This window comes from Papio anubis, chromosome 7 (genome assembly GCF_008728515.1).
Source record: "Papio anubis isolate 15944 chromosome 7, Panubis1.0, whole genome shotgun sequence".
Classification (NCBI taxonomy): domain Eukaryota; kingdom Metazoa; phylum Chordata; class Mammalia; order Primates; family Cercopithecidae; genus Papio; species Papio anubis.
This window is the reverse complement of record NC_044982.1, coordinates 90,233,827-90,258,220: the sequence shown is the minus strand read 5'-3', so window position 1 is coordinate 90,258,220 and position 24,394 is coordinate 90,233,827. Positions and strand designations below refer to the sequence as shown.

At 41.4% G+C, this 24,394-nt stretch overlaps 1 protein-coding gene across 2 annotated transcripts in view; it reads left to right on the top strand.

The window, feature by feature from the left end:
• Nucleotides 1–24,394, top strand: part of IGF1R (insulin like growth factor 1 receptor) — a 317,675-nt gene that overhangs the window by 89,213 nt on the left and 204,068 nt on the right. The window lies entirely within an intron of this gene.

Here is a 24,394-nt window from a genome sequence, read left to right as displayed (position 1 = left end):
GTAAGCTGATAGGAGCTAGAAATACTGTTTTGGGTAGGACTTACCCAAAAGAGTGGGCTGAGTCACAGAACTCCAAGTTTCAGACCTGTCAAATAAATTCTGAATTGTTCTCAGGTATGTTTCTCAATTGGAATCTTTTAAAATTTAATTTAAAAAAGACTTTGAAAAGTTATCTTGTTCTCATTTTTCTTCTCCCTCTTTGCCCCCTCCCCGCAATACCTTAGGGTGAAGAAATGCAGGTTTGAGAAAAGCTTTTTTTCATCATGTATTTGTAATAGCTGGAGCCTGTTGAGATCATGAGGTGGAGTGGAAGGAGGAAGAGACCTTGAGGAGGTGTGGAGGGGAAAGGGGTGAAAAGTTCTGTAGTCTTTTGTGCCCCCCTGCCCCTGCTCAGGGTCTCCAGTCAGCCCTCTGGGTTTGTGCCCTTTGTGCTGCACTGACAGGTCAAAGCTGACTCAGGCCTTTGATGTCTGCTCTAGGAGCAAAAGCGATTCCTGGTCCCGCAGCCATTCCTGCAGTCTTGTGTATGAAGGTCTGCGGCTCTGATGTGGATGGCGGCTCTAGGCAGGCTGCTTCCGCTGGCTGTGGTTGTTGCTGCAGGTTTTTCCACATAGCTTGGTCATGCTCTTGTATCTAGATTAAAATCCTGTGACAGTTGGGCCTCTTTATCTCTAAATTTATTCAGAGAGCCTTATGATAGGCAACAGGTTACCCTTTACCTGGGTAAAACATGGTTTATTCTACAGTTTGGTCCCATTGTAAGGCCAGGAGATAGGGTCTCACTAGTTTGCCTAGGCTGAACTCAAACTTCTGGGCTCAAGGGATCCTTTCGACTCAGCCTCCCAATTAGCTGGGACTGTAGGTGTCAGGCACACACCACCTAGCTTGAAGATCTTTCTTCTAAATGAGTGGGCTTTAAAAAAAGTGAGCAGTGGGACCTGGGCAGGTTGGCTCATGGCTATAATCCAAGTGCTTTGAGAGACCAAGACAGGAAGATCACTTGAGCCCAGGAGTTTGAGGCTATAGTGAGCTGTGAGCACACCAGCGCACCCCACTCTGGGCAACAAAGTGATACTCTGCCCCAAAACAAGATAAAATTATCCCACAGATTTAGTCCTGACTTGTGTATTACTAGGCAGTTGTGTCTGAGGCTCAGATTCCCCCCACATTTAGGATTTGTGTAGCTATATCTCAGATCTCATTTTCAGGTGAATTTCTCTATTAAGGTTATAAAAGATCAAAATAACTGGAAATTCAACTCTGTACTTGAATACTTGGTAACGCCCAGCATTCTCTTGACTATCCCCTCCACCTCCCCTTTTTTTTTGGAGACAGAGTCTCGCTCTGTTGCCCAGGCTGGAGTGCAGTGGCGCAATCTCGGCTCACTGCAAACTCTGCCTCTTGGGTTCACCCCATTCTCTTGCCTTAGCCTCCTGAGTAGCTGGGACTACAGGCGCCCACCACTACGCCCGGCTAATTTTTTGTGTTTTTAGTAGAGATGGGGTTTCACTGTGTTAGCCAGGAGACTATCCCATTTTACAGTTTGCAGGTCATTGCCCCAGTGGACTCACTGGATTCTTCCTGCAGCCATGAAAGGTAGGTATAATTAACTCCAGTTTACATTCAGGAGGCTAGAATGTTTGTCAGAATGCCTTTGCAGATGTTTTTTCACCCTGAGTGGCTACACTTGTACTATCATACCCTTCAAACTCTAGAATGTATACTCTTACATACCAAAACACAAAGAAACAACAGGAAGTAAGAACAAAACTCAGGTCTAAGTGACATCTTGCCTTGCTTCGCAACTTCAGAGTTTGCATTGCTTTAAAAACATTGGTTATAAATGAATGTGGGAACAGTGTGTTCACTATTTTTATGCCATGGCTGTGCTGTGCAGGAGCTGAGCTTTTCATGCATTTTAGACAGAATTGACCTTGGTTAATGCTTGACTCGGGAACTATGCAGAAACATCCAGAAAGTGGTGGTGGCTGATCCTGACTGTCCTCAGTTTTGTGAAGTAACAGCCCCTGTGCCTCCTCCTCTGCATGTACTGTTGACGGTCTAGTCTTGAGAACCTGCTGCTGTCCCATGTGTCACAGCCTTCCTAGCAACTCTTAGGCCTGGGTGCTATGTTTTCATGATCTCCCCCAAAGCAGCACTTTGATGTTTTTTCAGAGTCAAAGTGTCACTGTGGATATTTGTTCTAAACAAAATTGCAGACTGATCAAATGTTACGTCTTTTGATACCAAATCAAAAACAATTCGTGGTGGCTGATCAGGTTGTCTCCTAAAAATTTGCCTTTTGAACCTATACTGCCTTCATTAGATTATTATGAAAGTAGAAAATAGCCTGTGAAAAATGGTACCGTTGCTAAAAAGAAAAAAAAAATTTTTTTTGAGACTAAGAGTCTCATTCTGTTGTCCAGGCTGGAGTGCAGTGGCACTATCTTGGCTCACTGCAACCTCTGCCTCCCAGGTTCAAGTGGTTCTCCTGCTTCAGCCTCCCGAGTAGCTGGAACTGCAAGTGCATGCCACCACACGTGGCTAATTTTTGTATTTTTAGTAGAGACGAGGTTTCACCATGTTGCCCAGGCTGTTCTTGAGTTCCTGAGCTCAAGCAATCTTCCCACCTTGGCTTCCGAAAGGGCTGGGATTACAGGCCTGAGCCCCACCGCGCCTGGCCTGCTGCTATAAGAAAATATTAACCTTAGGATGGGAAGTGTGATCTGAACAGGATTCCTGTGAAATGTGCCCAGCGTAGGTCTTAATCTCCTCTCCAGTGTACGTTTATGAGGGGCAAGATTTTACCATTCTGTGAAGAACTTTGGGTGTTGAGGACTGCTCACGCCTAGGGTATAAATTTGAGAGCATGTGTAGATAGTGACATTTTCTACTTAAAATATTATAATGCATTATTTATTTTGGAAAATAAAACATTAAGGCTGAAAGTTTTGGGTTAGTAATCTTGATGTTTTAAAATGCCTCAGCATTCCTTCATTTGTTTTGCTTGCCCCACGTGGTTTCGCTCTAATTTACACACCTCTATGCATGGTTAATCCACTGTGTCACTCTCATGGCTTTATTAACTCTTCTCTTCCAGTTTTTCACTAAGAGAATATCATGTCCATGCTTAGTAAGATGATAAATAGGACTAAGAGTAAATGCAGGCTGAAAAAGCATTTAACAGATCAAGGATCTGAAGCTTTTAAGAAGGCAAAACAATAAGCAAGAAACCCAAACAGAGTCTTGAAGCACACCCATTGAAACCCAAGTTTCAGAATTTTCTGTAGCCTTGCTGCCAAATCACAGTAAAAGCTGAAAAGGCTTTTGTGGTTAGTTACATGTGACACAAGAAATCGATGTGTCTGAGAGAAGTAGGATTTCTCTTTTTGAGGGGGGTAAAATACAACAGGGGAAATGTTTTATTACAATAAATATGCGGCTTACCGTGTCTGTAGGGCACAGGTTTGGTTAGTAGTATTTTGAAGGCAGCATAAAGGAAGATCCTAAAATCTCTGTGCTGCGTAGCTTCCATTCGAGCTGCACATGTTAAAAACATTCTAGAATTCACACAGTTTAAACAAGGTGGCTGGTTTAGGACATACTTCTCCCCATTCCTTGGTATTCCCTGCAACCCTATTCCCCAACATTCTGTTATGTATCTGGACTGGCTTTTAAAAGAGATTTAGTGAAATTTAATTTTCTAGGGAAACTCCACTTTGTCAAAAGTGTAGTATTCCTCAAGGACAGCCTTGCTTGTCGGCAAATCTCAGTTGAGTGTATTTTTGTTTAAAAAAAAATGTTTTCTGAATAGAAATATATAAAGAGGGATAATGTTTAACTTTTTATTTTTTAAAAAACTTCATGCTGTGTAAATTGTGGGTTGATTTCATGTTTCTATGCTTCCTGTTTTAGAATGACTCTCTTGGGTAAATTATTAGCAGACACTCTCTTGTTGACATGTCCATTTTCCTTTCCATTAAGCTGTCTCCATTGCAGTTCTGTTGATATGGCTTTATATAGTTTTCCTGAGCATTTTTTTTTTTTTTTTTTTGGGTAACAAGATATCTATGCAAGCTGAAAAACTCTCGGCTTCTCAGTTTATATCACTTCCAGAAACTTTTAGATGCTATGTATAGGAGTGACTTTCTTCTAGGGTTAGGTAAGATACTTCCTTTTTTGGAAATAGTTTTGCCATTTGGTCTCACTGCCTGATTTGTGCTTTTTCTTCTTCAGCAGGTAGTGGGAGACTGTATATTGTATTGTCTTTTACCAGACACCCAGAGGGGTCATGTTGGAAAATAGCATCCTCTTAGCAAAAACACAGTCCCTTCCCTGAGAATAAATTGCCAAGTCCTTCCAGGTCATTGATGGGCTCTCAGGTGCTGCTTTTCTGTGTGTCGGGGAATAAGGGTGAAGAACAGCGCTAGTCCAGCACTGCTCCCTTGTCACGCATTTCTTCTTCTGTAGAGTCCTTCGTAAACTAGAGAGTCTTGCAGTTGTTGGGTTTTCCCAGGAGATACTGTATGCAAAGAATTGTCATGAAGACATAAAATCAAGTCTTGGTGTAAAACTGTTTTAATAAATTTAAAGGCATGTCTCTGTTTTTCTCCTCCTACATGGAGATTTTCATGTGGTTAGTAATAAAACTGTAGGCAATTGTATGTCTAGATTTCTATGTGATTTGTTCATGTTCATATATGCACACCTGTATACATGTGCATGCATATTCAAGAAAGACCTCCAGTGTGCTTGAAAGGATTGAGGTGCCTAGTTTATGGTATTATCTGAATGGAGTGAGAGGTAAAAGTTAAGTCAGTGTGAGGCAAGGGAACTTAGCCCTTTAAGAATTGGTCTGTCCCTGCTAAGCCAAGACTTGTTTTCTTCCCTAGCTGGGTCCTGAAATGGTCTACCTGACATTCAGCTAGGTTGGGGGAGAACCTCTTTAAACATCAGATCTTATTCTGGAGGTGTGTACCCAGCCTTCTCACAAGCATGTCCTGCTAAATATCTGTTCAAGGTTAGCCTAGGCCTGGAGTATGGAGAGCATGAAGCCAGATCTAAAACAGATCAGTTCATGGATAAATGAGGAATTTAATAAAATTTGAAAATAAACCCCACATAACTAGTGCTGCTATTGATCATTCTTATAGCCAGCAGGAGTGGTGAGGGGCTTGGTCTGTGTGATGTGTGGAGATGCTTGTGGTGGAGGGGCAAGGTGGACGAGAGCTGGGGCTGCTTCTTGAGCATCTTTACATGGGCGAAGGAGCTCTGACACAGTGGCAGTGTTTGTGATACTTTCCAAAGGGATTAAAATAATTCTGTAGAGTTAACTCTAGGCTAGTGTGGCTTGATCTGAAACAGTCCCAGCCAGAAGGTAAGAATTCCTGTGTTATGCTGTTAGCATACAATTTGCTGAAGTTCAAATTTAAAATTTTTAATTTAAAAACCAAAAAGTAGTACTGATCATTGTGGATTGTTTCAAAGTAATACTGTTTCTACTTGTTACAGACATTGGCTTGCCTGCATCTAATTGCACTCATAATGGGCTGGGCGTGGTGGCTTACACCTGGAATCCTAGCAGTTTGAGAGGCCGAGGCGGGTGGATCACCTGAGGTCAGAAGTTTGAGACCAACATGGCGAAACCCTGTCTCTACTAAAAATGCAATAATTAGCCGGTCTTGGTGGTGAGTGCCTGTAATTCCAGCTGCTCGGGAGGCTGAGACAGGAGAATCACTTGAACCCGGGAGGAGCAAGTTGCAGTGAGCCGAGATTGTGTCATTGCACTCCAGCGAGTGCAGTGTGAATCCTTTAAGGGAACAATGTGCTGTGGTAATCATGATTTCATAGTAAATAGGTTTTTTTTTTTTTTTTCTTTTGCCTTTGCTTCCCTTTCTACCAGTGACTAGCCCTAATGTGTTCTAACTTTTGAAAATAAAGTACAAATTAGATGGATTTAAACGTAAGGGAAGTAAGATGGAAATTTGTTACTTTTAAAAAACAATTTGTTGTGGATAAGATTTAGAAATCGAAACACAATATTCTATGTTTCCATGACACAGGTATACTACCAAGTTCTCACAGCGTACCTTTGAGGTAACTGGAATTTTCATGTCATTTGGAGTAGGGCTGGGCCAGTGATTCATTCATCTCCTTGTTCATTCATTATGCGAATACCTAGTAAATGCCCACTAGGCACCCTGGAGTCATTTGTGTAGAGTGGCATCTCTCTACAACTGTTGGACTAACTGTCGGAGACACCCTAATCATCCCAGCCACAAACAAATAGAACATTGTATGTGTGCTGAATCCCACAAAGGCCAGACATGATGCCATGAGACCAAGAAGGAAAATAAATAATGTGGAAAGGACCTGGGGTGGAAAGGTGGGGAACCTGGATGGTGGGAGTCAGGCCACATGGTGCCCCAGAAGCCATATTGAGTGTTTTGTCTTCACCGAAGGATCAGTGGGAGATTAGTGTAGAACATTAAACAGAAGTCGGGGGTGTGTGTCATATTTCCATTAAAAAATTCACCCTGGCCACAGTGTGAATAATAGATTAGGGAGGAAGCCAGTCAGGAAGCAATTGGAGTAGACAATGCAAAAGGCAAAGTGAACTTGGACCAGTGGTGGAGATAAGTTGACTGCAGAGAGAGTAGGAAGTAAAATTGGCCAGGCCTGTGTTGAGGGTGGGCTTGTGAGCAGGATGTCAAAGATAATGTCCAGGATTCTGGCTTGGATGGCAACCATGGCAATGCCTATTACTGAGCTAGGAGATGCTGGAGGAAGATCAGGTAGAGACTGTGAGCATGAGTTTGATTTTTGCAGATACTGGGTTTGAGACACTTCTGAGTCAAGCAGGGATTTGGAAATGTGGACTGGTGCTGAGAAGGAATTCCCGGCAGATGACTTGGTTTAGGTGGTCCTGGAAAGTAGAAACACCCATGAGATCATTCTGGGGATGGAGCTCAAAGGGATGTCAGCGTTCAAGGGCCAGGTAGAGGATCATGAGCTGTAAAGGGGACCCAGGTGGTTCCAGCACAGCGAGGAAAGCATGGGAGTGTGATGGCCAGGCTTCCAGGGAGAGAGGAGAGTTTTAAGGAGAACAACATGCCAAAAGCCACTAAGAATCCAAGCAGAGTGAGAAATGAAGACATCCACTGGGTCTTACAAGAGGGAGGCCTTTGAGGACCTCACCTGAGAGCTGATGAATGAAGTGATGGCTGGAAGCAGCTCTGGAGAGGGAGGAGGACTGTAGGGAGGGGAGGAACTGAAGAAGTGGAGAAGTGTGGCTGTGCACAGGGGAGGCAGGATGGCAGCCAGGGAGGAGCAGGGGTGGAGTATGGATCTCGTTTTCCTGAACAGAGACTAGAGGGGGGCTAAAAGTCCATGGAAGGGACTCTGCTGAGAGGAAGGGTGGATCCATGAGACAGAAGGGGAGAGCTCCAGTAAGGACCCGGAGGCCTGAGGATGGGCCAAAGCACAGATGGAGGGATTAGCTTTGGATAAGAGGAAGGACAGATGGCCCCTTAAAGATGACGGTAATGCAAACTGCTCTGGTTTTTTTTTTGGGGGGGGGGGGGGGGTTCGTGATGAACTTTGTGTATGCTGTCCTTGTTTGATCCTTATCAAACCCTATGAGAAGAAACTATTCTCATTTGATGGGTGAGGACCCTAAACCCTGGAGAGGCCAGGAAACATGCCCAGAGTCCCTCAGGGGGAGGGCTAGTGCTGGGCTCCTTTCCTCCTGTTCTGCTGCCTCTGAGAGGAGCCAGGATTGATCGTAGCCTTGTCCTCTGACCTGGAGGTCTGGGAGTAACTGTCTCATGACTTTTTTAGCCTAGTAAAATTGAGCATGAACTTCACATTTTAAGGGATGATTGCATTTGTTTCAATGGTCACTTCTTTTTCTATTAGTATTAACTAATATAGCGAGAAGGAGGTCAAATGCTCCTCAAGTAAAGCAACAGTGTCTGTATATCCATTTACTTGCTTGAGCTTCCTACTAAATTACAGAAGTTAAATTATACTTTGTTACGCTCTTGGTATTACAAAATGATGGCCATGCCTTTATTATAAAATGACACCAGTTACTCTTTCCTGGAGGATGTGTCTTGTGTCACTAGCTGCACTAAGCACTTCCCCACTAGTAGCCGCATGTGGTTGTGTGTCATCGCTGACTACCTGTTACAGGTGAGGAAGCTGGGCGGTGCAGAGACAGAAAGCCGGTGGCCCAGTCAGGAGCTCCTAAGTGGCAGAGCCGTGTCTCCTGGGTTCCTTCTCTTGTCTTTCTTGACTCTCACTTGAAATAAAAGAGGACATCAGAACTGGCCTGAATGGGGCCCTGGTAGGGCAGGAACAGGACACCTCTGGTTTTGTTATGGTGTCCTGAGGATAAAGGAGTGAAAAAATATTTTTGAGGAATTGAAGATTTCTCTATGAAAGCTGGCTGAATCTCCTGACAGCTTTCAAATTCATCTTTGGAGAAACTTCTGTTTTCTCTTTCCTGTTCCGAGGCTTAAAACTGCCCTGAAATCCACACATTTGTCAACAGTCTCTTGTCAAGACTGCGGGGAGACAAGAACTCTTACACATTGCTGTTGAGAGTGTGAAACGGTACAACCTTTATGGAAGGCAAATTGGCGTTATAAATTCATGTTACCTTTGACCCAGAAATCCTACTTCTAGGAATTTATCTTACCAATACACCTGCCCACATAAAAATTGCGGCATTGTTTTTGATAGTAATACGTTAGAAATAACCCACGTGTTGTTCAGTGGGAGACTGGTTAATACACTAAGATATATGCACAAAATGGAATGCTCTGCAGCTGAGAGAAACCACAAGTATGCCCTGTGCCCCATGTGAATAGATCTCCAGTATATTAGGTGGAAAAGGCAAGGCAGGCTTCTTTTTTGTAAAGTTGAGGGTAAATAAGACTACATGTTTGCTTCTGCTTTTTTTTTTTTTTTTTTGAGACGGAGTCTCACTCTGTCGCCCAGGCTGGAGTGCAGTGGCCGGATCTCAGCTCACTGCAAGCTCCGCCTCCCGGGTTTACGCCTATTCTCCTGCCTCAGCCTCCCGAGTAGCTGGGACTACAGGCGAGTAGCTGGGACTACAGGCGCCCGCCACCTCGCCCGGCTAGTTTTTTGTATTTTTTAGTAGAGACGGGGTTTCACGGTGTTAGCCAGGATGGTCTCGATCTCCTGACCTCGTGATCCACCCGTCTCAGCCTCCCAAAGTGCTGGGATTACAGGCTTGAGCCACCACACCCGGCCTTGCATTTGCTTTTATTTGTGCAGATTGACACTAGAAGGGAAACCAAGTAACTAAAAAACACGATGATTCACGGGGGTAGGTGGGTAAACATCTAGGTCAGGACAGGTATGGGAGTGACACACCTCAGTGTACATCTTTGTATCATTTTTAAAAGTCTGTGCTTGCATTATGTGTTAAAACTTAGTGCTATCTCCTCAGGTCCACGGGTCTCTGGAACTCTCCCTAGGTTGGTCTCAGATGGCATTCTTGCAAACTTGCAGGAAAACCAAACAAAAGGTGTGAGTGCATGCCTCTTGGATAGATGTCCTTTTTGTGTAACTTAGCACGCCTTTTACACTGTCAGGGCACCTCTCAGATAAGTCATCCCGGCAGCCCCTGCTCCATGAGTGTTTTCCTCACAATCCTGAGTGTTTCTAAAATCATCCACACTAGTGGAGGCAAAATGAGATATTTTCTTAGTTTGCAGAAAGGAGTATTTCCAGACAACAAGAACTTGTTCTCTTTTGATCTCCTTTTCCTTGTCATTGTTCAAGTCATAGGGTCTGCTGATTAAATTTCCCCTTGGGTTTCAAAAGAACTTGCTTCTTTGGTTGTTGTGTTTTGCCTTTTAATTTGAGAGTTGAGGCCCCCAGGTGCATGTGGTAAAGAATTCAAAGGGCTAAATGGGTGTGTGTTGTTAGTTACTTCTTTGAACCTCTTGGCACTTGAATGGTGTCAGTAATTTCACTAATTAAGGTTGGCGAAGAAACTCTGACACGTGGGTTTGGAGCTGTGTTGTTCTTACACCGTATCTCTTGAGTTGAACCTATGATTTCTTGATGGATGAACTCATAATTCACCAGGTGCATGGATCGCTATGATTAATTTTTTCAAGCTATCAATTATTTAACTCTCTAGTGCCAAATGTTCAGGAGAGAATGTAAGTGCAGTGTAATGTAAAATCAAGCTGGCAACTCCAGCAATTTACTCTTCAAACTATAGCTCTATCAGTTCCATTCATTTATACACTTACACTACTCAATTTGTCGTTGTGGTTGTTTTTTTTTGTTTTTTGTTTTTGTTTTGTTTTTTTGTTTTATTTTTTTGAGATGGAGTTTCACTCTTGTCACTCAGGCTGCAGTGCAATGCATGGTCTCGGCTCACAGCAACCTCCACCTCCCAGGTTCAAACAATTCTCCTGCCTCAGCTTCCTGAGTAGCTGGACTTACAGGTGCCCACCACCACACTCTGCTAATTTTTTGTATTTTTAGTAGGGACAGGGTTTCACTATGTTCGCCAGGCTGGTCTCGAATTCCTGACCTCGTGATCCGCCCGCCTCGGCCTCACATACCATGAGAACTGTGTTGGGTAGTCCTGAAGAGAGTCGTGGATTAGAAGGAGATTTGGAGATTTTTTTAAAAACTAACCCAAACAAAAGAAAAGCCTCTGGACAGTGAGTTAAATCGTGGGTTGATACTCTCTGGTCGAGACTTTTTGGGGAGTCTGTAAAGTTATGCTTTATTTCTCAAGAGCTAGAGAGAGATGATACTATGACCAAATTTGGGTTGAATGTATTATAATGTACTGAGTATCACTAATTTGTTGGGAAATGATTGTTAAAAGTACTTACTGACTCTTAAAAATATCACCTATAGCATTAGTTTAAGTAGCCAACTGGTTTACTTATATTTCATGTGTGTGTTGGGGGAGGTGTGTGGATTAGTTAGGCCAAAGATTTCTGTAATATATTTGGAAGAGAGAAATGAAGATAAAGAGGTAAGTTACCTTTTGAATAATTCCAAAACTAAAAATGCTTCTCTTAATTTTTATTTCTGGTTTGCTTATTTCTATGAGGGAAACATTCCTCATATGACAAATATAATGCTTTCACGTTTACTTCTGCATGCACAACTTTTCTTTTAATTATTAATTGATTAATTTTTTAGAGACAGGGTCTTGCTGTGTCATCCATGCTGGAGTGCAGTTGTGTAGTCATAGCTCACTGGGGCCTCAAACACCTGGGCTCAAGAGACCTCCTTTTTCAGCCTCATGAGTAGCTGGAACTACAGGCATAAGCCACCATGCCCAGCTAATTTATTATTATTTTTATTATTTGTAGAGATGGGGTCTTGCTGTGTTTTCCAGGCTGGTCTCAAACTCCTGGCCTCAAGTGGTCCTCCTTCCCCGGCCTCCCAAAGTGCTGGGATTACAGGTGTGAGCCACCACATGCAGTCCATGTGCACTTTCACACCTTTTAATTTCTTTACTCATTAGGTGCATTCTTTAGCAATTATGTGTAAAGTGGAAATGTGTGTGCAAATCGTCATTTTCTATTGACTTGCACCGTAGAATTGGAAAACTGAAGGAAACTGGAAAATTGGAAAACTGTAGGATCTAAAACAAATATCTTCTGTGAGTTATTCACTTGTAGAATTCACTGGCCTTTGTCAGCTTTCAGAGTGTGTGAACACTTTTTGCCATGCTAAGCAGTTAGTCCATTGGCAATTGATATATATAAGTTGGTATCTTCACTGCAAACATTTAGTTAATTGCATTTATTCTTGAGCCATTCTTGCTCTACGCTTAGGACTTGATTTTCAGTAGCTACAGTGGTTAATCCAGAAGTTGTTAGAATTAAGAGCCAGGAGGAGGTGCTATGTAAGCTACATTTATTGCATGTGGACACTCACATATTGCACGTGGAATATCTTAAAGGAGTTGTGTGCTGTGGTCAGGGTGGGAATGTATCTCTTTTCTTTCCATGAGACCTCCACTGTACATTATTTAAGTGCCTGCCAATTGCCCATTATTCAAATTTTGTTCTTGGAAGACACTATTGCCTATTTCTTTCCTTGTTAGTTTAAAAAATTTCATTTAGGTAGGCTTAGTATTGTTGGAGTAGAATGTAATAAATCTTTTTTTTGAAACAGAATAAAACCTTTTATTACAGAAATACCCTTTAATTTGCCTATTTTTAAAATTCGTGTTTCTGTGCTTACCTTGTTATTAGATAGCCAAGGGGATATGCTGTTCTTTTTAGTGCCATGGTAAAAGGTAAAGCTGTATCTTAAATATTTGTATTTCTCTTTGGTCTTGGTGACCCAAAGTGATTTGGGTCATTCTGACATTTAATCAAGTTTAAACAACATGGCTCTTAGAAGTATGTTTACCAGGTAATCTAAGGGCTGGTTACCTGGTAACGCAATTGAGAAATTTCATCAAGACTAATTGATTAATTTATTAAGTACTTCTTGTCCAGTTTGCCTTTAACTTTCATTTTTCTAAGTTTCTATTAGCTATCGTGGCCTCACTTGTTATTTAATAATGAATGGTTACAAATTGTTTGTGTGTTTTTGTAATTAGAATGTAATAGCAATTGTCTACCAGATGAGCTGACATTGTAATGACATGAAGTCAGTAACAATTATGCCTTACAGGAAAATTAATTATGTAATCCTATCATCCCATATTTTGCCTAAGAGATTCGATTTGGCTGCTACTAGGATGCTTAGGCAGGTGACAGCATGGTGTAACACTTCTCATTTTTCTGGTTAGACTACTTAACCGTAATGTTCATGGTGTCACCTGAAAAAATCATTTTATCATTTTAGGCTTTTAAAATATTTTTAGGCTTTTTCTTTTTCTTTTCTTTTTTTTTTTTTTTTTTTTGCTTAAAAAAAAGAATGTTCTACTTGGGTATTTTATTCTCCTTATTTCTTGTGAATAAATATATTTGCTCGATTTCTGTCCCAGAAGAACCATCCTTTCTTCTTCCTTTTCCTTACCTCTAAGGGACATGAAGCTGTGAGAGGGAATTGCATATAGCAATAGCATTTTGATTCCAGTGAAAGTTCTTACCTTTCTCTTTTGTCATTCTCAACCTCTTACCTGAAGAGTCCATTCCGTCAGTATATAGAGCATCTGGAAGTCTAAGGTACAGGTAGGACTGAAAGAGCTGAGAAAGGCCTCACATCAGGTGACACTGGGGCACCTGGCTGTGCTCACTTGTTGGGGGGGTCCCTTGGCCTGGGCAGCTTTGCGCTCCTCCCTGTTTCCCTGTGCCCTGAGACTTTGTGGGTCACAGGCAAGGGGGCTGGCCTCCCTGACCAGGTGCCCTTTGTCTAGGAGGGACCCGGGATTTATCTAGTCCAGCTTCTCATCGTCCAGGTGCAAAACTGATGCTCTGATTTTGGGGATTTTGTCCAAGGTCTGAGTTTAGGGATTTTGTCCAAGGGCAGAGTAGGAGCCACAGTCCAAATCTTCTGAGTCTAGTATGGTATTCTGTCATACCTTGGTTTCATTTTGTTCTGTTCATAAAAATTGCCCAAAACTGCTGGGCAAAGTGGCTCATGCCTCTAATCCGAGCTCCTCAGGAGGCTGTGGAGGGAGGATTGCTTGAGGCCAGGAGTTCAAGCCTAGTCTGGGCAACATTGGGAGACCCTGTCTCTTAAAGAAAAAAAAATGCCTAAAACTATTCAGGGATAAAAATTTGTCTCTAAGCTTAAGAATTTGGAAAAACCCAGAAAAGTAGTCACATACAACTCCAGCATTTTGAGAACAGTTAAGTATATTTTCTTCTAGTTTTTTGTTTGTTTGGTTGTTTTTGACACGGGGTCTTACTGTCACCCAGGTTGGAGTGCAATGGCATGATCCCTACTCACTGCAGCCTCTACTTACCCAGGCTCAGGTGATCCTCTTCCCCTCAGCCTCCCAAGTAGCTGGGACTACAGGTGAGCACCACCATGGCCAGCCAATTTTTGTGTTTTTTTGTAGAGATGGAGTTTCATCATGTTGCCCAGGCTGATCTCAAACTCCTGGCCTCAAGTGATCCACCCACCTTGGCCTCCCAAAGTGCTGGGATTACAGGCATGAGCCATCATGCCCGGCCTTCTTCTAGATGTTTAAAACAAACACGTTTTAGTGTAAGTTGAGCCTCTGATAATTATATGTTTATTTCCTAGCATTTAAAAGCCTTTCAGCGATATATACTCCTTATTAACTTAATTTTTTCTTTTAAGAACTGTGTTCTTGTTCTGTCACCCAAGCTGGGGTGCAGTGGCACCATCATGACTCACTGAAGCCCTGAGCTCCTGGCTTAAGTGCTCCTCCCAGCTTAACCTTCTGATTAACTAGGATTACAGGTGTGCATCACCACGCCCAGCTAATTTCTAAAAGTTTTTTGTAGAAGTGATGCCTTGCCATGTTGCCCAGATGTCTTGAATGCCTGGCTTCAAGTGATCCTCCCCCCTCAACTCTCAAAAGGCTGTAACCCTGATTTTAATGGTGGTGTAAAGTTACATGGGATGAAGGAACCATCATGTTCTTCAAGTTTCCCCAGTGTTGGGCATTTGCATTGGTCCCAATTTTTCATAATTTTCCATAATTGTAAGTAAAGAAGGCTGCAGCAAACTCTGTTGTACCTTATCTTTGTCCTTTATTTCAAATTATCTCCTACAATACATCCCTTGAAATAGGATTTATGTAGAAAGGTATCAGTTTAAAGCTCTTGATCCATATGGCCAAGTTGCTTTCCAAACAGCTTACCTGGTTTAGACTCGGACTCATGCTTCTAAATCCTATGTGTGAAATGGTCACATTGTCTTTGGGAGAAATTCCCCATGAATAAGAAAAATAAGGGAAGAGCAAATAACATAATTGTTTGGATATATGCTGTGGTTTGTGTGAACGTCTCCCACCCTTTCCCTTCCCCAGCCCAAGTCAGTCTTCTGTATAAACAACTTACATAATACAGAATCTTCACTGTTTGTGTTAGACATGTATTTTGTGAGTCTATGTCAGTATTTGTTTACATGGGAATTAGGGCATAAGGCTGTCTTCCTAGGGTTCCTCTGTGCAGACTTCTAGACAGTATTGGTTCTTGGGTGCTGAGTTGAGGTGGCCCCAAACCTGTTAGACAGTTGCTCAGATACCTGGCAGTTGCTCATTTACCCTTCCGGACCTTCCTGCCTCTGTATTAGCCAATGACAAGCACATGCTTTCCACAAAACATTTGTATGTGAACTGTTGACATGTATGACTATTTTCTGAGCCCACAGCAGGTCATTTTTCTATAAAATCAGAACTGTGAGAACTCAGGGCATGTGGCCATCCTGGATAATGGGTCCTGCTGTCTGTGGAGTTGTTTTCATCAAAATTCACTTTTAAAGAATAGAGTGTTTATTAATGAAAATATGTGAGCCTTGGCTGGGCACAGTGGCTCACGCCTATAATCCCAGTACTTGGGGAGGCCAAGAGGGGTGGATCACGAGGTCAGGAGATCGAGACCATCCTAACACGGTGAAACCCTGTCTCTACTGAAAATGCAAAAAAAAAATTAGCCGGGCATGGTGGCCGGTGCCTGTAGTCCCAGCTACTCCGGAGGCTGAGGCAGGAGAATGGCATGAACCTGGGAGGTGGGGCTTGCAGTGAGCTGAGATCGCGCCACTGTACTCCAGCCTGAGTGACAGAGTGAGACTCTGTCTAAAAAAAAAGAAAAGAAAATATTTGAGCCTTATCCCCCAAATGTACCTGACATGTGGATATGTATAATATTAAATTGATTGTTATTATAAGCAATACATAATTCAATTTTAGTTAAAATGCATTATTTCAATCAATATCAAATATTGCAGAAGGAAAACCTAAAATAGTAGCCAAAGTTACTCAGATGAGATAAGGAATATGTTTAGGGCTGGAAAATCATACTATTTTTTTGAGGGGGGACGGAGTCTCAAAAATAACCAAAAGAGACAGGGTCTCACTCTGTCGCTCAGGCTGGAGTGCAGTGGCACGATCTCTGCTCACTGCAGCCTTGACCTCCTTGGCTCAAGCAGTCCTCCCGCCTCAGCCCCCCAAGTAGCTGGGACAAGTGTGCACCACCATACGTAGCTAATTTATTTTTTTAATTTATTTTTTATTTGTTGTAGAGACAGGGTCTTTCTATTGCCCAAGCTTATCTCGAACTCCTGGCCTCAAGCAATCCACCTGCCTTGGCTTCTTAAAGTGCTAGGATTACAGATGTGAGCCACTATGCCCAACCTATAATCATATAAATTTTTATATAAATTCCTGCTCTTAAAGGAGATGTGGGGTTTTTTTCTCCTGAGAGTATATTTATAAAGTTAATTGGATTTTACACAAAAGAAGCTTTTGACTCATTTCATTTAGCTTTTAACTTTATCATCCAGGAGGAGATTGTGAAGAATTCTGTTAGCCAAACCATGGCAAATTAATGTTTCTTACAGATGGTTTTATTACTTTTTATGATATTATTTGGATCATGAAACAAGTATCTTGGAAAATGTGAGATACAAAGATGTGAGTTGGAAGGTCTCTCTTGTATGTGAGTTCCTTGTGTAATAGAGAAAGGATACTTTCAGTTTAAGCTGAGATGCTTTTCCTTTTCACTCTTGAAAAGACTTTGTTGCAAGAAGTTTCCATGCCCTCCCTCCTCTAGGACAGATCTGCCTCTTGATATTGCAGGGCTCCAGCCTTCCTTCCAGCCAACTCATTTCTCAGTGAAGCCTTGTTTTCCTTTTTCAGAAAATTTAAATGTATATTTATTGCACAGTGTAACTCTCTTTCCTGTTGATAATTTTTTCTTCTTCATATTTTGTTATTAATAATAGCTTACAGAATGGGATCAGTATCAGGATTGGAAGGTAACCAGGTATCTAAATTTTCTCTTTCGTTTTTCTTTTCTGCTTTTAATGACCCTTAATTAATCCAGGCAGCTTGGCTGCAGTAGCCGTGGCTCTCCCTGATGTTTTCTTTCTGCATTTCTGTTTTGGAGGAGAACCTGAGGATTTGAAAGTAAAGGGCTCTGCTAGTGCTTCCTTTGTCCTTTTCTGATTGTCCAAAAGAGTCTTAAGCAATCTCCAGGAAATCCCCGGCTCCTGCCAGGAATCTGCCTGTGAGTATTTGAGTGAGTTGCTGCTTTTTAAGTGCCAGTTGAGAAGGTGAAGGATGGTGGTGTGGTTGTGATAAACCTCCAACATGAAAACTGAGGACCCACGAGCATTTTCAGCTCACCTTTGACTCACACTGGCAGCTACAGTAACACTGAAAAGGAGTCCCCACTGAACCTTTGCTGCGTTCCGAAGCAGCACAGCCATGGTTAGGTACTGCCAGGCAGCTCTTGGAAACCACAGGGAGGGAAGTTTGGTTCCTTTTCTGTCTTTGTTTTTGAGAGGAATGAGCTTAGAATAAAAGAACGCTAGTAATGACTGATTTGCAGGTTAGGTCTAAACATTTAATCCTCGTAACAGGCTAATGAGAGGTGGGAGAAAATTATCCCCATTTTATAGATGAGGGAACAGGGGCTCCTAGAGACTAAAGAACTTGCTACTAAATTAAGTCAGGATTCACGCTTAGGTTGATCTGAGGATAGCTGCTGCAGTGCTCTCCCTTTCTACCTTCCCAAGAAATAATACACAGAGAATTTCTTTTCTAAATGTTGTGTGCCTAGAAGGTACTTTGTGTCATCGAAACAGATAAATATGTATATATCTGGTCTCTTTAAAATTCTCTTTAATAAAAAATAAAAAGTGATGCAAGTGTAAAATAAAAGATATATATGGAAAATTTTATGTCCACCTTAATCTTTCTTTAGGAATATTAAAATATATGCATATATGCAGTATAGTTTTAGGTTTTTATAAAAATGAGATCATGCTATTAGTATAATGAATGGCCTCTATATAGTATTTTGTAACATTTTTACTTTTTCTCAGTGTACGGATGTCAATTTAGGTCAGTTGCTGCGGAGTTTGAAATAAGTTAAAATTTCAGCAGTTCACAATATGGATGATTTGTAGTTTAGTTGAGCCATCATATGTTGATGGACAGTCATGTTGTGTCTTGTTTTTTCTATGTTTCACTAATGAAACAGGATTACAGTAAATTCACTTGTGTATGTGTGTACATTCATCTTTGCTGGTACTATAGAAAAGTGCATTGGTGGCTGGGCATGGTGGCTCATGCCTGTAATCACAGCAATTTGGGAGGCTGAAGTGAGTGGATCACCTGAGGTCAGGAGTTTGAGACCAGCCTGACCAACATGGCAAAACCCCATCTCTACTAAAAATACAAAAACTAGCTGGGCGTGGTGGTGGGTGCTTGTAATCCCAGCTACTCGGGAGGCTGAGGCAGGAGAATTGCTTGAACCTGGGAGGCAGAGGTTGCAGTGAGCCTAGATTGTGCCACTGCCCTGCGCCTGAATGACAGAGCAAAACTCCAACTCAAAAAAAAAAAAAAAGTCACTGCCTTGTTCCTGATTTAAATAAAAATGTGTTTTAACAAGGAATATGTTAAGTTTTGTTAAATATAGTTTATCAAATTTAAGTTGTGTATACCCATTCATGTTTTAATTTTTATTGGAAGAGGCTGATGAATTTAATGAAATGCCTTTTTGGCATGATAGAATTGTGAGCTTTTGCTTTTATTTGGTGGTGTAATAAATTACGTTGATTAGATTTCCCAATATTGAATCATCTTTGCATTCCTGGAATAAGCCCTAATTTGTTATGGTGTGGTACTCTTTGGATATGTTGCTAATTGATTTGCTAATTTTTTTTAAAATTGTGACTGTAGCCTACAAACCCCTACAGATAGGGGTCTATAGTTTTCTTCCTTGTTTGCATTCTATCAGGTATTGATATTAGGATTATGTTTTTTAAATAATTTAAGAATTTCACCCTTTCCCAGAGTCTAGAAGCATTTACATAATATAGAAAATACCTGTTTTTATAAAAAAAAATTAAAGTAAAACTAACTGGAAAACTTCACAGGCATCCCCTATAGTCCCATCCCAAAACATTTTAAAACAAATTTTTTAGTTTTTCAGTATGTTATAGTTACTCTGTTTAGCTTTTTAACCTTTTCTCTGGGTTTTGATGTTTTCTACTTGCTGGGAAAGAATTTGTCTATAATTTGAGTTTATTGCACAGAGTTATTTGTAATATTGTTATAATTTCTCTGGTAATCATAATAAACCCTTTCTCATTACTAAGACATATTTTTGCTCTTTTTTTTTGTTTTTTCCCCTTAAGTTTGTTAGAAGTTTATATATTTTATTGTCTTCAAAAAATTAGGTATATTAATTTTATATTTATCCTGCTTTTAATTTCATCTCAATATTTAATTTTTATTCACTTTTTTATTCAAGTTTATTAAGTTGAATGCCTGTCTCATTTGCTTTTTAGTCTTCTTAAAATAATGGCATTTAAGGCTATAAATTTTCTTTGAAAATTGCTTTTGTTATGTATTTTTGTTTTTAGAGAATTGATCTCCTTTTTGTTGTTTTCTAGATGGTTTGTAATTAAAATATTTATTTGACCTTTGATTCTGACATTACTTAGAAGTATGTCTGTCCCTGAGTTTTTCTTTTGCTTACTTTTTGATATTGTTTATATGATTTATGAATGCAGCTCTGAGGTATCTGAGGGGATTTATTAACGTTTACTTATGTTCAAGTACATGATTAAATTTTAATTGCTTTGTGAACATTAAAAATTACGCCCTTTGTAAAATGCAAAGGTTTTATTTTCCATATTTAGTAAATCAAACTTACCGATTGCATTATAGTCAGATCTTCCAAATTCATGTGTGTTTTCAGTTGTCAAATTGACAGTTAATGATGTACCTTTTATCTTTTCTTTTTTTTTTTTTTTGAGACAGAGTTTCACTGTTGCCCAGCCTGGAGTGCAGTGGCGCGATCTCGGCTCACTGCAGCCTCTGTCTTCTGGGTTCAAGTGATTCTACTGCCTCAGCCTCCTAAGTAGCTGGGATTACAGGTGCATGCCACTATGCCTGACTGATTTTTATGTTTTTGGTAGAGATGGGATCTCACTATATTGGCCAGGCTGGTCTCAAACTCCTGACCTCAAATGATCTGCCTGCCTCAGCCTCCCCAAGTGCTGGGGTTACAGGCGTGAGCCACTTTATAATTTTTAAACTTTCATATTTCTAAGAGAAATGCTTAGTGTGTTTATCTGCCATTTTGCTTGATGCATCAATATGTGTAATTTTTTTATTTTTCAGGGATTACATATTTATCACATGTAATATGCCTCTCTGTCCAGTTTAATGCCTAATGGCCTTTAGTTCTTCTTTGTTTGATTTTACTGTTGCCAGCTTTGCTTTCTTTTTACTTGACTTTGCTTGGTATACTCTTGTTCAACTGTTTGTTTTTAACTAGAGCTGGACTTTTAAAACCCAGTGAGACAGTTTTGTTCTTTAATAGGGACATTCTGTCTTGTCTTTCTTTACTGTGATAATGTATAAATTTTGCTTTATTGCTTTCATCTTATTCAATGGTTGCCATTTATTTTACTTTCTTTTTTTTCTCAATTCCCATGTTAATTGAACAAGTCCTTTGCTAATTTGAAAAGTGTGTTATTTTCAAACGTACCAATGCCTAACAATTCGAAAATAGATCTTTATTTTTTTTCCTGAAATAGTTACCAGCATTAAATCACTAATTCTTCCACCAAGGTTTGCATTTCCGCAATTTCTGCCATTCCCATGACTTTCTCTGTCTTCTGGATGTGTTCTCTGTCTTTTCACTCGTGGATTCTAGTAGATTCTTATTCCTTGCTCTTGGGTGCTCCCATTTCTTCTTAATCCTCCAGAATCTGATACTCCAGAGCAATAGATCTTTTCTCTTCAATTTAAAATTTTAAAGTGTTTTTTTTTTTTTTTTTTTTTTAATTCCTGAAAGTTTTTATACTCCAATTGTGTCTCCACGTATGCTCTTAGACTCCTTTTCCTGTCCGGTTCTCCTTTCTTGGTTTGATTAGTTCTGTTTCAGCTGGTGCTACCTGTTGCAGTTGAGCTTGGTCCCCTCCCTCAGGCTCCTGCATCGTCCTCAGTGGGTCATGATTTTTCTTTGCCTGCTGATGGCTGCCCTCAGCCATCACACAAGTCATGGGTTAGTGTCACTAAAGGAATGGCAGACCAGCAGATGGTAGATGATAAGCCACGAAACAGATACTGTGCCGCTAAGTTGCTCTGTTCCCAGTCTCTTCTGACTACATAAGGCTTGGGAACAGTTCCACCTTCCATGGAAGCCCCCCTTCCCTCTAGTTTCAGCTGGGACAGCAGGATGAGCAGGGTGCAGGGCCTTCTTCCCTTTGGATATACTCCCAGGTACACTGACCATGGAGAACTGTACCTGCTCTCCGTCTTGGAGATTTGGGAGATCCTGAGGGCCTCAGAAGGCCCTCACTCTCATCCCATGCACTACCTGTAAGCTCATTAGGTTACTGTTCTTGTTACTTTAGAGAGTGGACTGTGAGGGAGGCAGGATCAAGTATGTTTCTTCAGGCCACTGTCTTCCCCATAAAGAATGTATTTGCGTACATTTTTCTTTGCTGTATTGTGAGATGGAGGTAGAAAAAAGATGTGCATGTCTGCATTTGGAAACAGTTCTGAGTGTGGTGCTGCATCAGTGGGGCTGGATTGCCCTCAACTATGAGGAAGTAGGATACTTATATAAAGGAAGCATAATACAGTATGTTTCTCTTACAGAAAGGACTGTGTTTCTTAGAGTCCTCATCCTCTGTCTCTATCACTCAGTATAGCAAATCATACATTCTATCAATGTTAATGACATCAGTTGTATGCCTGTAAGTATGTACACATGCACAGGGGGAGGGGACAGTTCTTCACTCCACAGCTGAAAAACTTGAGACAAAATGCCTAACCAGCTTGGCCCAAATTTGAGGGTATTGCCATCTGTATCTCAGTGCAGGTGTTTCTGTTTCATGTTCACAGTGTTTTTATCCAAAGTGCCCCAGAAAAGACAGTAGTATTAGGTTAAACCTATGTATGTCTGTTCTTAATTTTAATAGCAGTCCTGTCTTTGGAATTATTTAGTGTGTTCTCTCATTTCTCAGGAAGTCAGGATGTAAGTGCCGAAGCACTTCTCTGACTTGGTCCGACATGGGAAGTACCTTTCCCTGCATTACAGAAGAAGGACCCCCCAGGGGGTCTGTTTGATGAACACATGTATTATTGCAGTGAGATACTCTAGAAATAGCTTCATGTCCTTTCAAATTGCCAGCACAAGTAAGGACCTGGAAATTGTTGCTATGCATGTATGTTAGAAGATTTCTTAACCACTTCTGTACTGAATAAAAGATTTATTTTCAAATTTTGTAGGGATCTGGGGCAATATGTAAGATAGAGTTGAATATTTTCAAGGCATTTTTAGTTCCTGGGGCACGTACTTTGTTTAAGATATCTATGTGTATCGGGTCTGAAAGGTAAAGTGCCTGAACCTGCTAATTAAAGAGGTTCCTGTGCTGGCCATCTGAGGTTCAGCCACAATGTGTCTTGCAGAATTACTTTATTTTGCTAGTTTTTAATTCCTCAAATATTTCAGCTGCCTGTTCCATGGTACTGTGAGACTTCTAATTCAAGATGACCATTATTTGCAGACAGAGCCACTGCCTTTGCTGCCACATTTTGCTTGGTTATTGTGTGAGAACACCATCATTTTTCTCTTTTTAAATGAATTGTTTTTCTCTTTTTAAATTGAGCATCCAACTGGGTGTGGTGGCTTACGCCTGTAATCCCAGCACTTTGGGAGGCCAAGGTAAGTGGATCACCTGAAGTCAGGAGTTCGAGACCAGCCTGGCCAACATGGTGGAACTCCATCTCTACTAAAAAAAAAAAATTACAAAAACTAGCTGGGCGTGCTGGTGCACACCTGTAATCCCAGCCACTTGGGAGGCTGAGGGCAGGAGAATGGCTTGGACCTGGGAGGTAGAGGTCGTAGTGAGCCAGGATTATGCCATTGCACTCCAGCCTGGGCAACAGAGTGAGACTCCGCCTCCAAAAAAACAAAAAACAAACAAACAAAAAAAACCCTATTTACATAGTGATAAATAAAGTAATTACTATAGTGGTGGCATTCTGCCTAAGTCATCTTGAAACCTGAATGCAAAATCTTTTTAATAGCTCCATAATGGTCTCTTGAAGTGTTACAGATTTTTATAATGACAGCTCTAATACAAGTGCCATTATTTACTGTGAGACTTGAACATTTTGACCATTTACATGGGTACTTGTGTGTCTCCAACTGAGCTGAGTGCATGTTGCTGTGGCATTGCAGGCGTGTGTGCATGTTGGCTCTTGCAACAGGGCGTCTGCCAGGGGTTGTCTCGGGCAGGAGAAGGAGACCAGACTGGCACCACTTGTAGTGATTGGAGTGTGTCTAGTCCAGCTCTTCAGTTCCATGTAGGAGGTTTTAGGACAGAGATTGTGTTTTGGGAACTCCAAGTCACTGTCCAGTCTGGAGAGTATATTATGTAAGAAGGCTTATTTCTTATGTTTTCTGATTACCCATCCTTTGATACAGACCAAATAACATCACAGTGATAAAAATGGGAAGGGAGCTGTCGCTCGGCTCTTTTTGGCCATGTTGTTTGCTTTTCGATGTCTAATTTATGAAAGCATTTCAAAGTGACATATATACTGAACAGCTTCCTCTTGCCAAATGTAAAATAAACTGGAGATGAGTTTAGCACAGAGCTTTGTAGATCGTTATCCTCTTGGTAGAGTCGGGGCCTAAACACCACCTGGCCTCTGTGCCAGTGGACAGGTGACCTGCCTGCCCTACTGCTGGTCTCTGCAGCTCTGTGTCTCAGGCAACCCTGGCTCCGAGTTCCAGAATGTTCTCCAGTAGGAGAGTCTACAGGGACACTGTGGAGCACTTCGGTGTCTGCAGTCTGTTATTGGCTGGTGTTGTCTCTGATGGCTTGGGGTGTCACAGAGACATGACAGTGCTGTCACTGCATACCTCTCAAGCTTTTGCTGGGTCCTGTGTGAGTTGCAGGGGCAGAGAGGGAGGGAGAAAACAATGCCTAGCCACACTGGGAAAGGGGAAAGTACTACAGAGTCCTGGAAGGAAGCGAGGGATGGACATGGACAGGGAAGCATTCAAACCAGGCAGGAAAAGTGACTTAATGGACCAGTCACAGAGGACAGGGCCAGGGATCAAACCTTCGTGATTTGCCTCCATAGTTTGTCTGAGACTGGCTACCTGGTTGAGTCTGCCAGAGCCCTGTGTGCAGGTACTACTCCTCACTGTCGCCTCCCAGGCAGGAAGGGCCATGTGAATGCATGCATCTT